The sequence below is a fragment of the Elephantulus edwardii genome, unplaced genomic scaffold (genome assembly GCF_000299155.1).
Source record: "Elephantulus edwardii isolate Elephantulus edwardi_28Jun2011 unplaced genomic scaffold, EleEdw1.0 scaffold00102, whole genome shotgun sequence".
Classification (NCBI taxonomy): Eukaryota; Metazoa; Chordata; class Mammalia; order Macroscelidea; family Macroscelididae; genus Elephantulus; species Elephantulus edwardii.
The window spans coordinates 2,441,041-2,453,983 of NW_006399852.1; positions in this window are offsets into that span (position 1 = coordinate 2,441,041).

A 12,943-nucleotide genomic window follows, 5' to 3' on the forward strand; every position below is an offset into this window, starting at 1 on the left:
GTTGGTTAGATTGGTTCCTAATTATTGCTTTGTATCATGAGTAGATATGTCTCCAAGATGTTGATGAAATCACTGCACAGGACTGAGTTGAGAAGCAGGACTTGTGGAACAGGAGACATTCATCTGAAGTTGTTTGTAGTTATTGGCTCCGGTCAACTGCACTATTGAAGGAACCTCCCTGCGCTTGCCCATCTACTGACCTTCTGAAGATCCATCTGACAAAGCTCATTCATCAAACCCTTTGGCACCTGCTTCATGGCCCATCCTTTAAACTTCGTGGCTAGAATGTCTCTCTTCTTCTATTTAATTTGCTGTGTTTCAGGTTTTCCCCACTATTTAGACATTTAACATTTGTTGTTGTTGTTATGTGCCATCGAGTCGTTTCCGACTCATAGCGACCCTATGCACAACAGCTCTAAACCCTGCTCTATCCTGCGCCAACCGCACCGCCTCTGACACACCCATCCCGATTACCCCAGTCACCGAATCAATCCATCTCATAGAGGGTCTTCCCCTCCTGCGCTGTCCCTCCACCCTCCCAAGCATGATGTCCCTCTCCAAGGACCCGTCCCTCCTGGCAACATGTCCAAAGTATGTCAGACGAAGCCCCAGAATCCTTGCCTCCAAGGAGCAGCTTGGTTTAATCCTCTCCAAGATGGATCTGTTTGTTTTCCTGGCAGTCCAGGGTACATTCAGTACCCTTCTCCAGCACCACAGCTCAAAAGCATCCACTCTCCTTCTGTCCTCCCTAGTCATTGTCCAACTCTCTGATGCATAACAAGCGATTGCAAATACCATGACCTGTATCAGGCGCACCTAAGTCTCCAGAGAGACACTGTTGCTCCTGAGTACGTTTGAGAGGTCTCTAACAGCAGACTTTCCCATCGCGATATGCTTTTTGATTTCCTGACTGCTGGTACCAAGAGTGTTAACTGTGGAGCCGAGCAAAGTGAAGCTGTGAACACTCTCAATCTCTTCATCATCCATCTTGACGCTGCCAATTGGTCCAGTGGCGAGAATCTTTGTCTTCTTGACGTTGAGCCTTAGTCCATACTGAAGGCTGCAGTCCTTGACCCTTCGCAGCAAGTGCATGAGGTCCTCCTCAGTTTCAGCAAGCAAGGTTGTGTCATCTGCATAACGGAGATTGTTGATAGATCTTCCACCAATCCTGATGCCACCACTGTTCATGTGCACAACTCAGTTCTTCTAGAAATTTCTTCTATAAGAAATTTTAAAATAAGGCATCATGATTTCTTTGCTACGTTAGCCTCTTAGAACTAAGTAGCACTGTATCCTGTCTATGAATGTATACAAATGCATACAAATCACCGTATACATTGGTCAACAGTGTGTATTTAAATTTTATAAATAACATGTGTGCTTAGTTGCCATCAAATTGGTCTGCAACCCAAAGCAACCCCACGTGGTACAGAGTAGAACTTCTTGAGTTTTCTTGGCTGTCTGATGGAGAAAGATGGGTAAAGTCCCCTCATGTAATTGTCTGCCTGTGAAAACCATCTGGAGGGTCAACTGTAAGTTCATTCCGACTTGACAGCACATAACAATAACAACAACAACAACAACACTAGTTAGGGTAATACCATCGACTTTTTCCGCAGAATCACTGAGCAAGTTCAAACTGCCCACCTTTAGTTTACAAACTGGTGACAGCCACTTATGTCACTCAGGTTTCTGTAAATAACATCGAATAACAACAGCAACATATCCAATGCTGTTGAAAACACTGCTAGATCTCAACACCTTCAGAGAATAAATACCTGAAAGAATATGACAAGTATATATAATTCTGAAATATATTGAATAAATGGATAGGCTAGAATTGTCTCATACAATTTCCAAGGTTTAAAAGGGAGATTATTTATCTATTTAAAAACCCTGCAAAAGCATATCCCTCCTTCCAGTCTCTCAGTTATGCAGGATGTAACTTACAAAAGAAGCATAAATTGCATGTTTAGGATTTAGCGGATGAATCACATCATAATTTTCAAACCAGTTCACACAGGTTTGTGTTTGCATTCCCCCCACCCTCCTTTGTTCTGCTATTCTCGGTCCAGTGGTTGGGTGACTGTTCTGCCATTGTGCATGTTATTCTAGTTCTTGGGGTGTCCCTGGGTACTACACACAGTTAAGCACTTGACAGTTACCAAAAGGTTGACGTGTTGCATTTACTCAGAAGCAGCTTAGAAGAAAGCTTTGGTGAACCATCTCCAAAAAACAAACAAGAACAAAAAAACCCCAAACAAACCAAAACATCAAACTAGCTTCATTTAGTTTGTTTTTTAAAATTATTTGCGTGTATGTATGTGTGTGTACTGTCAAATTGGATCTGACTGGTACAGGAGGAGATTTCCCCTCCTTCTCCAGCAGAGCACCTGGTGGATTCGAACTGCTCACATTTGGGATTGCAGTGCAGCTTCACGAGGCCACTAGAGCTTGCCCCAGCTTCATTTTCAATCTTATGGAAGTCAGTTCCTATCGTGGGCTGCTGAGCTGAAACTGACCCGTAGCTGACTCTCCAGCAGGTTTTCAGGGGCAGTTAATCACAAGGGAGGAGACAGTCCATTTTTGAGAAAATGAAATCCTCATTAAGATAACAAGAATTTTAAAAAGTAAAACTTTAAAAATGCCAGAGGTTGTGAGGCTGGTGCCTGACAAGGCAGTCCTCCCTTCTGCTGCGCACGGGGTCACTGGGACCTGGAATCAACTCAATGGCACTTAATAATCAGCACAATAGAGTCGCTCTTTTCTCTACACAATCATATCCAAACACACGGATGTGTTCCTCACATTGATGTTCATTCTGACGTTGTTGTTGTTATCCACCATCAAGTCACCTGTAACTCATAGTGACCCTATGTACTGTAGCTCTGAACTCTGCTCTGTCCTGAGCCAATCTCACTAACTCTAACATACCTACTCCCATGACCCCAGCCACTGTGTCAATCCATCTCATGGGTGGTTTGCTTCTCCTGCGTTGTCCCTCCACACTTCCAAGCATGCCCTTCCTCTTCAGACACTGGTCCCTCCTGGCCATATGCCCAAAATATGTGAGACAGAGTCTCAAAGTCCTTGCCTCCAAGGAGCAGCCTGGTTTCACGCTCTTCAGGATAAACCTGTTTGTTCTCTTGGCAGTCCATGATTGTTCAATACTCTTCTCCAGCGCCACAACTCAAAGACATTGATTCTTCTTCTGTCATCTTTGGTCACCCTACAGCTCTCTGATGCAAAGCAAGTAATCACAAAGACCATGGTCTAGATTAGGTGTACTTTAACCTCCAGACTGACATCGTTGTTCTTCAGCACTTCACAGGTCCTTCACAGAAGCCTTCCCCAGAGCAATCTGTCGTTTGATTTCCTGACAGCTAGTGCCAAGAGTGTTGATTGTGGAGCCAAGCAAGCTGGAATTGTTAACGAATTCAATCTCTTCTCTCTCTACCATGGCGCTGCCAACTGGCCAGTGCTGAGAATCTTTGTTTTCTTGATGAAAGACAGAGTAGAGCTGACTCTACTCATGGGATTCCCTGCGGCCTTGTTCATCTTTACGGAAACTGACTACCTCATCTTTCTCTCATGGATTCCAACCCCCAACCTTTATGTTAGCATTTCAATAATTAATGCACCAGCATCAAGGCTCTTGGTTTAACAAGAGTGGACAATAGCCCCTTCTTTGTTCTTTCATTGTAGAGAATGAAACAGAATCACAAATGCATAAAAAGTTGAAGGGCTTTGCAATTTTAGTTTGTAATAAAAGAGCATTATTTTAAATCATGTTTCCATTATGTAGTTAGACAGGATTATAACATCAGCTTTGTAACTTTCATCCTTATTTATTTGGCGACTATTTCCCTAGTGCAGCCTGTGCGTTGGTGATTCAGTTCTAGGTGCTAGAGACAGAGGCAAACAAGACAGATATAGTCTCCAGGTCCCAGGAACCTCCATTCTAAAAGAGTTGACAGGAAAAACCATCTCTGTATACAAAATATTTCTGATAGTCATTAAAAAAATGAAGATCATATCTGAGTATAAGCTTGTTAATTTTAAGGACTAGAAACCCTAGTGTTACAAGGAAACTTCAGAATAGATAATGCAAAATTGACTCAACACGCATATCACTACACTTGGTATACATTTAATATTATGTCCAGTATCACTGGCTGTCTCCTTACCCCGCCGCCTGAGCTCATACACCTCTTAAACTTCCAACATTTGGATGAGTTTCTATATGAGAAAATGATTAATTTTTAATTTATACAACTCTTTAAGCCAATTAGAGTGGTATCATCCTCCCTGACTGTGACTGTTAAAGAGAAGAGCACATGATGAAATCCTGGCCAATAAGATTTCCTAGTTAATGAAAAAGTAATACACAGTCTTACCTAGCTCTAAAGAAAAACATAGGTGAACCTTTAGAAGAAATTATAAAGGCCAGCCATCCATCACACACAAAAAATATTGTATTAGCTCACGTATATGAAACAAATGGATAGAGATCAAAGTTTGGTAGTGGTCACTGAAGAAGAATTGATGTCTTTGCATGGTGGTGTTGGAGAAGAGTATCGAATGACCATGAACTACCAAAAGAACAAACAGATCTGTCTTGGAGGAAGTGCCACCCAGGTGCTTTTTGAGACAAGAATGATGTTGTTTATTGTTATGTGCCATCGAGTCGCTTGCAACTCATAGCAACCCTATGTACAACAGCCCTAAACCCTGCTCTATCCTGTGCCAATCGCACCGTCTCCGATACACCCATCCTGATTACCCCAGTCACTGAATCAATGCACCTCATAGAGGGTCTTCCCTTCTTGCGCTGTCCCTCCACCCTCCCAAGCATGATGTCCCTCTCTAAGAACCTGTCCCTCCTTATAACATGTCTAAAGTATGTCAGACAAAGCCCCAGAATCCTTGCCTCCAAGGAGCAGCCTGGTTTAACCCTCTCCAGGATGAATCTGTTTTTTTTCTTGGCAGTCCATGGTATATTCAATACTCTTCTCCAGAACCACAGCTCAAAGGCGTCAATTCTCTTTCTGTCCTCCCTAGTCATTGTCTAACTCTCTGATGCATAACAAGTGATTACAAAGACCATAGCCTGTATCAGATGCACCTTAGTCTCCAGAGAGCCATCATTGCTCTTTAGTAATTTGGAGAGGTCCCTAACAGCAGACTTTCCCATCGCAATACGTCTTTTAATTTCCTGGCTACTGGAGCCAAGAGTGTTGACCATGGAGCCAAACAGACTAAAGTTGTTAACAATCACAATCTTTTCACCATCCATCCTGATGCTGCCAGTTGGTCCAGTGGTGAGAATCTTTGTCTTCTTGACATTGAGCCTCAATCCATAATGAAGGCTGCAGTCCTTGACCCTCTGCAGCAAGTGTTTCAGGTCCTCCTCAGTTTCAGCAAGCAGGGTTGTGTCATCTGCATAACGTAGATTGTTAATAAATTGTCCACCAATCCTGACGCCACACTTCTCCTCATAGAGCCCAGCCTTCCAGATAATCTGTTCTGCATACAGGTTGAAAAGGTATGGAGATAGGACACATCCCTGGTGTACACCTTTCCCAATTTTGAACCAGAATAGTGAAACTTTATCTTACATACTTTGGCTATGTTATCAAGAGGGACAGACCAATGCCTGGGAAAAGCCTGGAAAGTTAGGGGGCCAGTGAAAGATAGGAAGAGCCTTCTAAGAGATGGATTAATAATGGAGACTGTAACAATGGTGGGAGTTCAAGAGGATGGTGCAAGATAGGACAGGCTTGAGATCTGTTGTTCATAGGTTTGCTATGAGTCACAGTTGACTTGCTAGCACCTAACAACACAAGAGTGGGAGAGAAAGAGAAAGGGAATCATTGCTTGGGAAGCACTGAGTGTTAATGGTGGTGGAATAACTGGGCAAAGGATGATGTGATGGGCGTAAGCAAGTCACTGAACAATGCACGTAAACATTAGTAATTTTTTTTCTGTTATAGATTTTTTGGACACAACAATAATTGTTCTTGTTGCAGGCTGTTGAGTCAGAACTGGCTCATAGCTGACCCTTCAGAGGGTTTTCCACGGCTTTAAATGGCATGGTAGCATCATGATAGATGGAGAAAAGACGGAAACTTCAACCACTTCATCTTCCTTGGAGCCACAATTAACCTGCAGAATTACCATCCCTTGGTATCAGCAGGCAGGTGATCAGGAGACATACTGCACTGGGAAAATCTGCAGTTGGGGACTTCTCCAAATTACTGAGGCGTAATGATGTCAGTGTGACTGATGTCAGTAATCGGTGTCATGATGACTAAAGTGCGTCTGATTCAGGCCAGGGTCTTTTCATTCACTTGCTATGCATCTGAGAGGAGGACAATGAATAGGGATGAGAGAAGAAGAATTGATGCCTTTGAGCTGTGATGTTGGAGAAGAGCATTGGACATCCCATGGATGACCAAAAGAACAAACAACTATGTCTTGAAGAGGGTGCAGCCGGAGTGCTCTTTGGAGGCAAAGGTGGTGAGGCTTTGCCTCACATAATTCGGGCATGTTGCTAGGAGGGACTATTTCTTGGAGAGGGACATAAGCCTTGGGAAGGTAGAGGATCGGCAAAGGAGAAGACCCTCAACCAGGTGGACTGACACAGTGAGTCATACAATGGTCTTTAATGTGTCAGGAAGTGTGAGGATTGGCACAGAATAGGAGAGGTTCAGATCGGTTGTTCATAGGGTCGTTATGGGTAGTACTCAATTCAATGATACCTGAGAACATGGCACGGAAGTATATTTCCCATCTTTTAGCGCAGAATTTAAGGTTTCCAAATCTGTAAATCTTTGTGGAATCAGACAGCTGCATTAGGTGTGGCTGGAGGGTTGGAATGGCTTAACCTCCAAGCAGCCAAGCCCTTAAACCATGGTTCAACAATTTAAAAAAGAGAAAAATGTATTAAACTGAAAACAAAAGCTCCAAAATTTATTAACCACTCAAGAAGGAGTAAAACATCAAATATATCATTTTTAAAAATTTTTTGTTAGGTTCTTTTTAAAAAATCTGATGTATACAGCCTTTCATGTTACCACCGGAATAAATAAGAACAGTCATGGCAATCAACTGCCCATTTGTTCCCCCCCCCCCGAGAGCACCCCCACAAGAATCCATTATGTATGGAGATGAGAGGGGAAAAGGGGTTCTTTTCTTCTAAAGCACAGCTTTCTCCACTGGAACTACTTCTAAATAAAACACCAACAACTCAAATGCTAAAGGATTGCTGTCAGAAAACGGCTCTTTTTAAAAAATGAAATGACAATTGTCTTGCAAATATTTCCCGGTTCTCATTTGCAATGTTCTATTGGCCACTTGATGTAGTCAAAGCTTCTGAATATTTATAAAGCTTTGTTAGTTTCATCTGGAAGACCAGAAAAGCAGCAACAAGCTCATTGGTGTAACAGACCTAGCAACACAACCTTTATTTTTTTTAAAGGACGAATGGGAAGATTGCACTGGTAAAAAAAAAAAAAAAAATCCAAATATATACAGTCTTGATGAAGTTCCCTTTAAGTGCAATGCTCTCTGTGACCTTTGATATATTGTACATAAGAGCAGAGCAGGGGTGACTAGTAGCTAAGATTCAGAAGGCCTCTATAGAGATGTTTACAGCTTCCAAGGAGTTCTCAGAATCCCTTGGTCACACCCACTGAGGCCGAGGGCTGATAACTTTTAATAATATCTAGTTACCTTTAATCTAAGATCAGTTTACTTGTAAAGGAACATTATCCCCATTTTATAGATGAGGAAAGGAGGAACAAAGAGGTCAGTTAAGTGCATTTAAGACAAACTTGGAAATAGAAGGGCCTGGCCCTGTGATCTGATGGATTCTGAGAGCAGTTTCTATCCTTGTTGTTGTCCCCAGGTGCCACTGAATGGACTCCTATTTATGTCAAGCCTATGTGTGTTGGCTGTGACACTGATGTGTCAAATGCGTTAATGACTGACAGAGAGTGGGGTGGAGCTCCCCGATTAAAACAAGCTTGGAAGGAGGAGTGGCATCCACTTCAGTAATAGCTTGCCTCCGGAAACCCTATGAACCTGGAGAAAGGATGAAAGGCACCCAAGCGTAGAGGACTCTCCTTCACAGGGCCACAATGAGTCACCTGCGACTAGACAGCACTTAACAATAACATGTGTGTTGGAGACGGTGAGGTTGGCACAGGATAGAGCAGGGTTTAGGGCTCTTGTACATATAGCTGCTATGAATTGCAAGCGACTTGACCACTTATAACAACAACAATGTAAACAGAGAATGCCATGTCCGGTCCTGTTACATCCAACAGGAACATTATCATTGCTATGCATGCACCCATCTCATTGGGGTCTTCCTCTTGGTCCTCTCTGCTTTACCAAGGAGCTCTGGTGGCTTAATGGTAAGACCTTGATGGTAAACAACAACAACAACAACAATAACTTTACCAACCATGATCTCTTTCTTCAGGGACTCCTGATAATACAACCGAAGTAAATGAAATAGAGTCTTACTCTCTTCCCTTCTATTTCTAGGGCTCACTTAGTAAAGGGAGCTCTGGTGGCTTAGTGGTAAGGAATTGCACTGCCGGCCCAAAGGCACCAAGTTTGAATACACCAGCTGCTCCTTGGGAGAAAAATGGACTCTCTCTTCCTATATGACTTACAGCCTCTGAAAGCCCTGAGAGTAACAATACTTAGTAAACAAATTTAGAGAGGGAATGCCTGTGTTGCCGAAAAGTAGGGACAACCCCAAAGGTAAAACACTTTGCTCACAGTCACCAAGTTTCTAGTGGAATGACCTTATATGTTTTTCACATTTCCTTCCTGTGTAAAGGAGAATATATTTAATTATCATATGATAATATGTGTTGACTTGACAAGCTGGTTGCAAATCTTGCACAAAAGCAGAGGCTAACGCTGTTCCACTTACTGGTTTAAGGACGCAGTGCTCTGCAGGCCCGAGCAAGGTGAGGGCATTCAGTGCAGACTAAGTGCCCTTGATGTCTCTTCCTGAGGGCATGGTGCCATTTTACTCCTCTCTATGCAAGCCCAAAAAAGAGACAAGTCACAGCCAGGCTCTGTGGTGGTGTTCCTTACCTCAGCAATTGTTCAACTCCTGTGACTCTACGCTCGCTTAAGGTCAGGAAGAGGAACAATCTGTGAAGTATTTTTCATTATGTCTCTCAGCTAAATACCAGAGATAATGATATTGATTACGCTGGGGACACTCTTAGTTGTTGCTTTATGGGTACAAACTCACTATTCCTCCATTGCCAAAGGAGTCTCTGGGTAGTGCAAACAGTTAACATGTTTGGCCGTTAACCAAAAAGTTGGGAGTTTGACTCCACCCAGAGACACCTTCTGAGAAATGAGTTATTAAAATCCCTGTAGAAGGTGGTTCTCCTCTGACATACTGGGTTGTGCTAAGTTGGAGTTGACTTAATGGCAACTGGTCTAAGAGTCTCTGTCTTGTGGTAAGGAGTTGCACTGTCAACCCAAAGGCATGCAGTTCAAATCCACCAGGTGCTCCGTAGGAGAAGAATGGACAATCTCCTCTCATGTGATTTACTGTCTCTGAAAACTAGTTGGAGGATCAGCTATGTGTCGGTTCTGACTGGATGGTACATGTCAATAACAACAACTCAACAGAACTCCTACTAATGGGTGGCTTTGACAGAAACTTGGTTTTCACAACTTAAGAGCCTAGAAGTCTGACTTGAGAGCATTGAATTCCCTAGAGGAAAGCTTTACCAGGTTTGGTCTTGATGGAAAAGCCTGGAATCTTTTTAGCATCTAACTCTTGATCCCTTGGCGATGTTCATGTGGCCAGCCTCTCCTCATTCTTCAGCATCCATTTATTTATTTTCTTTATAACTAAGGGACCCTCATGGCACAATGCGTCAAGGGTTGGACTGCTAATGAAAAAGTGAGTAGTTCGAATCCACCAGCCACTGCGTGAGAGAAGGATGAGGCAGTGTGGTCCCTCTTAGAGAGGGGCAGCTTTAGAAACTCTGTGGGCTACTTCTTTTTTATTCTCGAGGGTCACTGAGAGTTGGAAGAGCCTGTGTCATAGGATTCTCTATACTTAATCCACTCTTTCTATATCTTGGAAAAATCATGATATCTCAGAGGCAATAATTTAAGGTATGTCCCATGCTGATATATGATTGTGAGAGCTGGACGACAAATGAGGAAGAAGGAAGACTTGGTGATGCTGGTGAAGAACACGCAATGTAACACACACTGTCAAAAGAATAAGCACATTTGTCTTGGAAGGAGTCCAGGCCGAGTGCTGCTTAGAGGCAAGAAGGGTGAGACTTTGTCTTATGTCCTTTGAACATGTTACCAGGAGGAGCCATTTTTTGGGAAAGGATACGATGCTTGGAAAAGTAGAGGAGGCGTCAGTGAAGGAGGTGAAGACCCTTGACTAGCTGATTCACACAAAGGCCGCAGCAGTGAGTGCAAGCCAAGCAGAGATTGTGAGGATGGCGCAGGACCAGAGGAGGCTTCATTCTGTTGTGTTCAGGGTCACCAGGGATCAGGCAGGACTAGTGGAACCTAACAACAGGTGGGCACGGTCTTGTTAAGGAAGCAAAGTCTTCTTTCCAAAGGCGAATCCATCCACTGGTGTAGGAGTTAGAATTCCAGCACCTGCTTTGCGGACACAATTCAATCCACAAGTCTTCTTCATGCGAGAATCTGTTTGGATTGGGGTCACGGATACAGAAGAGGACAAACAAAATCATGGGAGCTGGGGAGTTTGGGGGAAGAAATTTGCTTTAGAATTCAAGAAGAGGAAAAGAAACACTCCAACAAGGAAGAGCGTGTTATCTTTCAGGTTCATTTTATGGGGACCAGAGAAAGGAAGGAAGAGGCTGGAGAAAGGCAGGAAAAAATAAAGAAGGTAAGTGGGGAGGTGGGGCCGAAGCAAGAGGCAAGGGGTAGGGGCCACAGACTGACAGGGAAAGGAAGCATGGCTAATGGAGAAATGGAGAAAATACAGATGAGAAGGTTCAATCAGCATGAAATGCTGAAGCCGATTTGAACTTCTCTCACTCCCTTGTGCTCACCACTGTTATCACTGCCCTTGGGAATACTAATTAGCCAATTAATCATTGTTCATGGCCACCACAGTTTACCAAAAGGAAAATTAAGTCCTGGGATGTAGCCAATTCTACATCTCCTCGTGTCTGGCTAAACTCAAGCCAAATCAGTCTTGGAGTTGAAGTTCCTCTTCTCTCTCTGACTTTAAGTAGTCCCTAAAAATTCTATGCATTTCCAAAATTTCCTGTAAACATTTTGCCTGAACGTCACAGCATAATGTATACCCCGAAACCTTTAAATACAGAGAATGTCTCCTTATCGATGGCATTTTCCACTTTTCACTGATTGCTGTTGCAGATCTATTCACTAGTACACAGCGTTGCAGCGACACTTGTGCAAATGTAGGGAAATAAATCCAGCACTAAGAAAGCTCTGTTGAGGCTTTGTCATGTTAATGTCAGCTGCCAATGAAAGTAAAATTTTATTTTTAGGTTTAACCTTGTAAATTGCTCAAAAGCAATTTTTTATTTCCAGTTGATTTATTTGAAGAAAATAGGCTCAGATTTATTGGGTCTGTTAATAAAAAAAAAAAAAAAAGAAAGAATTAAATGACCTCCTGTAGTTTCTGCTGCGATTTATTGATCTCTTTCAAATTTAGCAAGGAATTCAATCTGCGGTAAGGCGTGTTGAATGAAATGGATTATGAATGTAAAAATGGAACCAACATGGAGAAAGCATTCTCCAGTCCCACAAAGTAGCTTTAATAAATGAGATGAAATTAAATTCACATCACTGGGAAAAAAGGGATTTTGTTTTAATGGTAAACTACACAGAGGTACTTTATTAGATACAGGATCTATTGACCACTTTTGAGAAGCGAGCCTATAGAATGGATTGCCAGACCTCTTTCAAGAGACGGGTCCTTCACAATCTATCATGCGATTCTGTCTTTTGAGCTCCTGCTTTGAATGGTCATTTCTAATATCAGAAGGGTAATTACTCCTGCTTTCTTCATCTAGGCACCAAATTCCTACCATTACCACTTATAACCATACTAATAATGCTACTAATAATACAAGTTTTACTTCATTTCAAAATGGAACACTTATGAGGTGGTGGTGGTGTGTTTTCCAGACTTAGATGAAAGTAGAAAAAACAAATGTATGTCATTGAGTTGATTCTAATTTATAGTCAGTGCTGCCATTCCGATTCGTGTCATCCTCGACATGGTAGGTAACTCATGGTGTCACAACTCCCTTGTGTAAGGGTCCCCTCTCATAACAGATCACAAAGAATGGTTATCATCTATTTTGATCAGAGAATGGATAGGCTCTGGTGACCTAGTAAGAAGCTGCACCGCAATCCTGAAGGCACACAGTTCAAATCTTCATGGGAGAGGGATGGGCAATCTCTTCCTGTTGGAGGGTCAGCTATGGCTTGGCAAGTAATGACAAAGACCATGTCCTGGATCAGGCGCACTTTAGTCTCCAGACTGATATCGCTGCTCTTCAGTACTCTGGAGAGGTCCCTGACAGCAGGCTTTCCCAATGAAAATGGTCTTTTAATTTCCTGGCTGCTGGTACCAAGAGTGTCAATTGTGGAGCCAAGCAAACTGAAGCTGTTAACAATCTCAGTCTCTTCACCATCTGTACTGATGCTGCCAATAGGCCCTGTAGTGAGAATCTTTGTTTTTTTTTGATGTTGAGCTTCAATCCATACTTATGGCCGCAGTCCTTGACCTACTGCAGCAAGTGCTTCAGGTATACCTTATGACTTATAAAAGTAATCACCATCCATCTATGCCTAATATTACTCTATCTTTACAGGTCTCACTGGATCTTTCTATTTACTTCACCCCGACCATCCTTGCACCCACTAA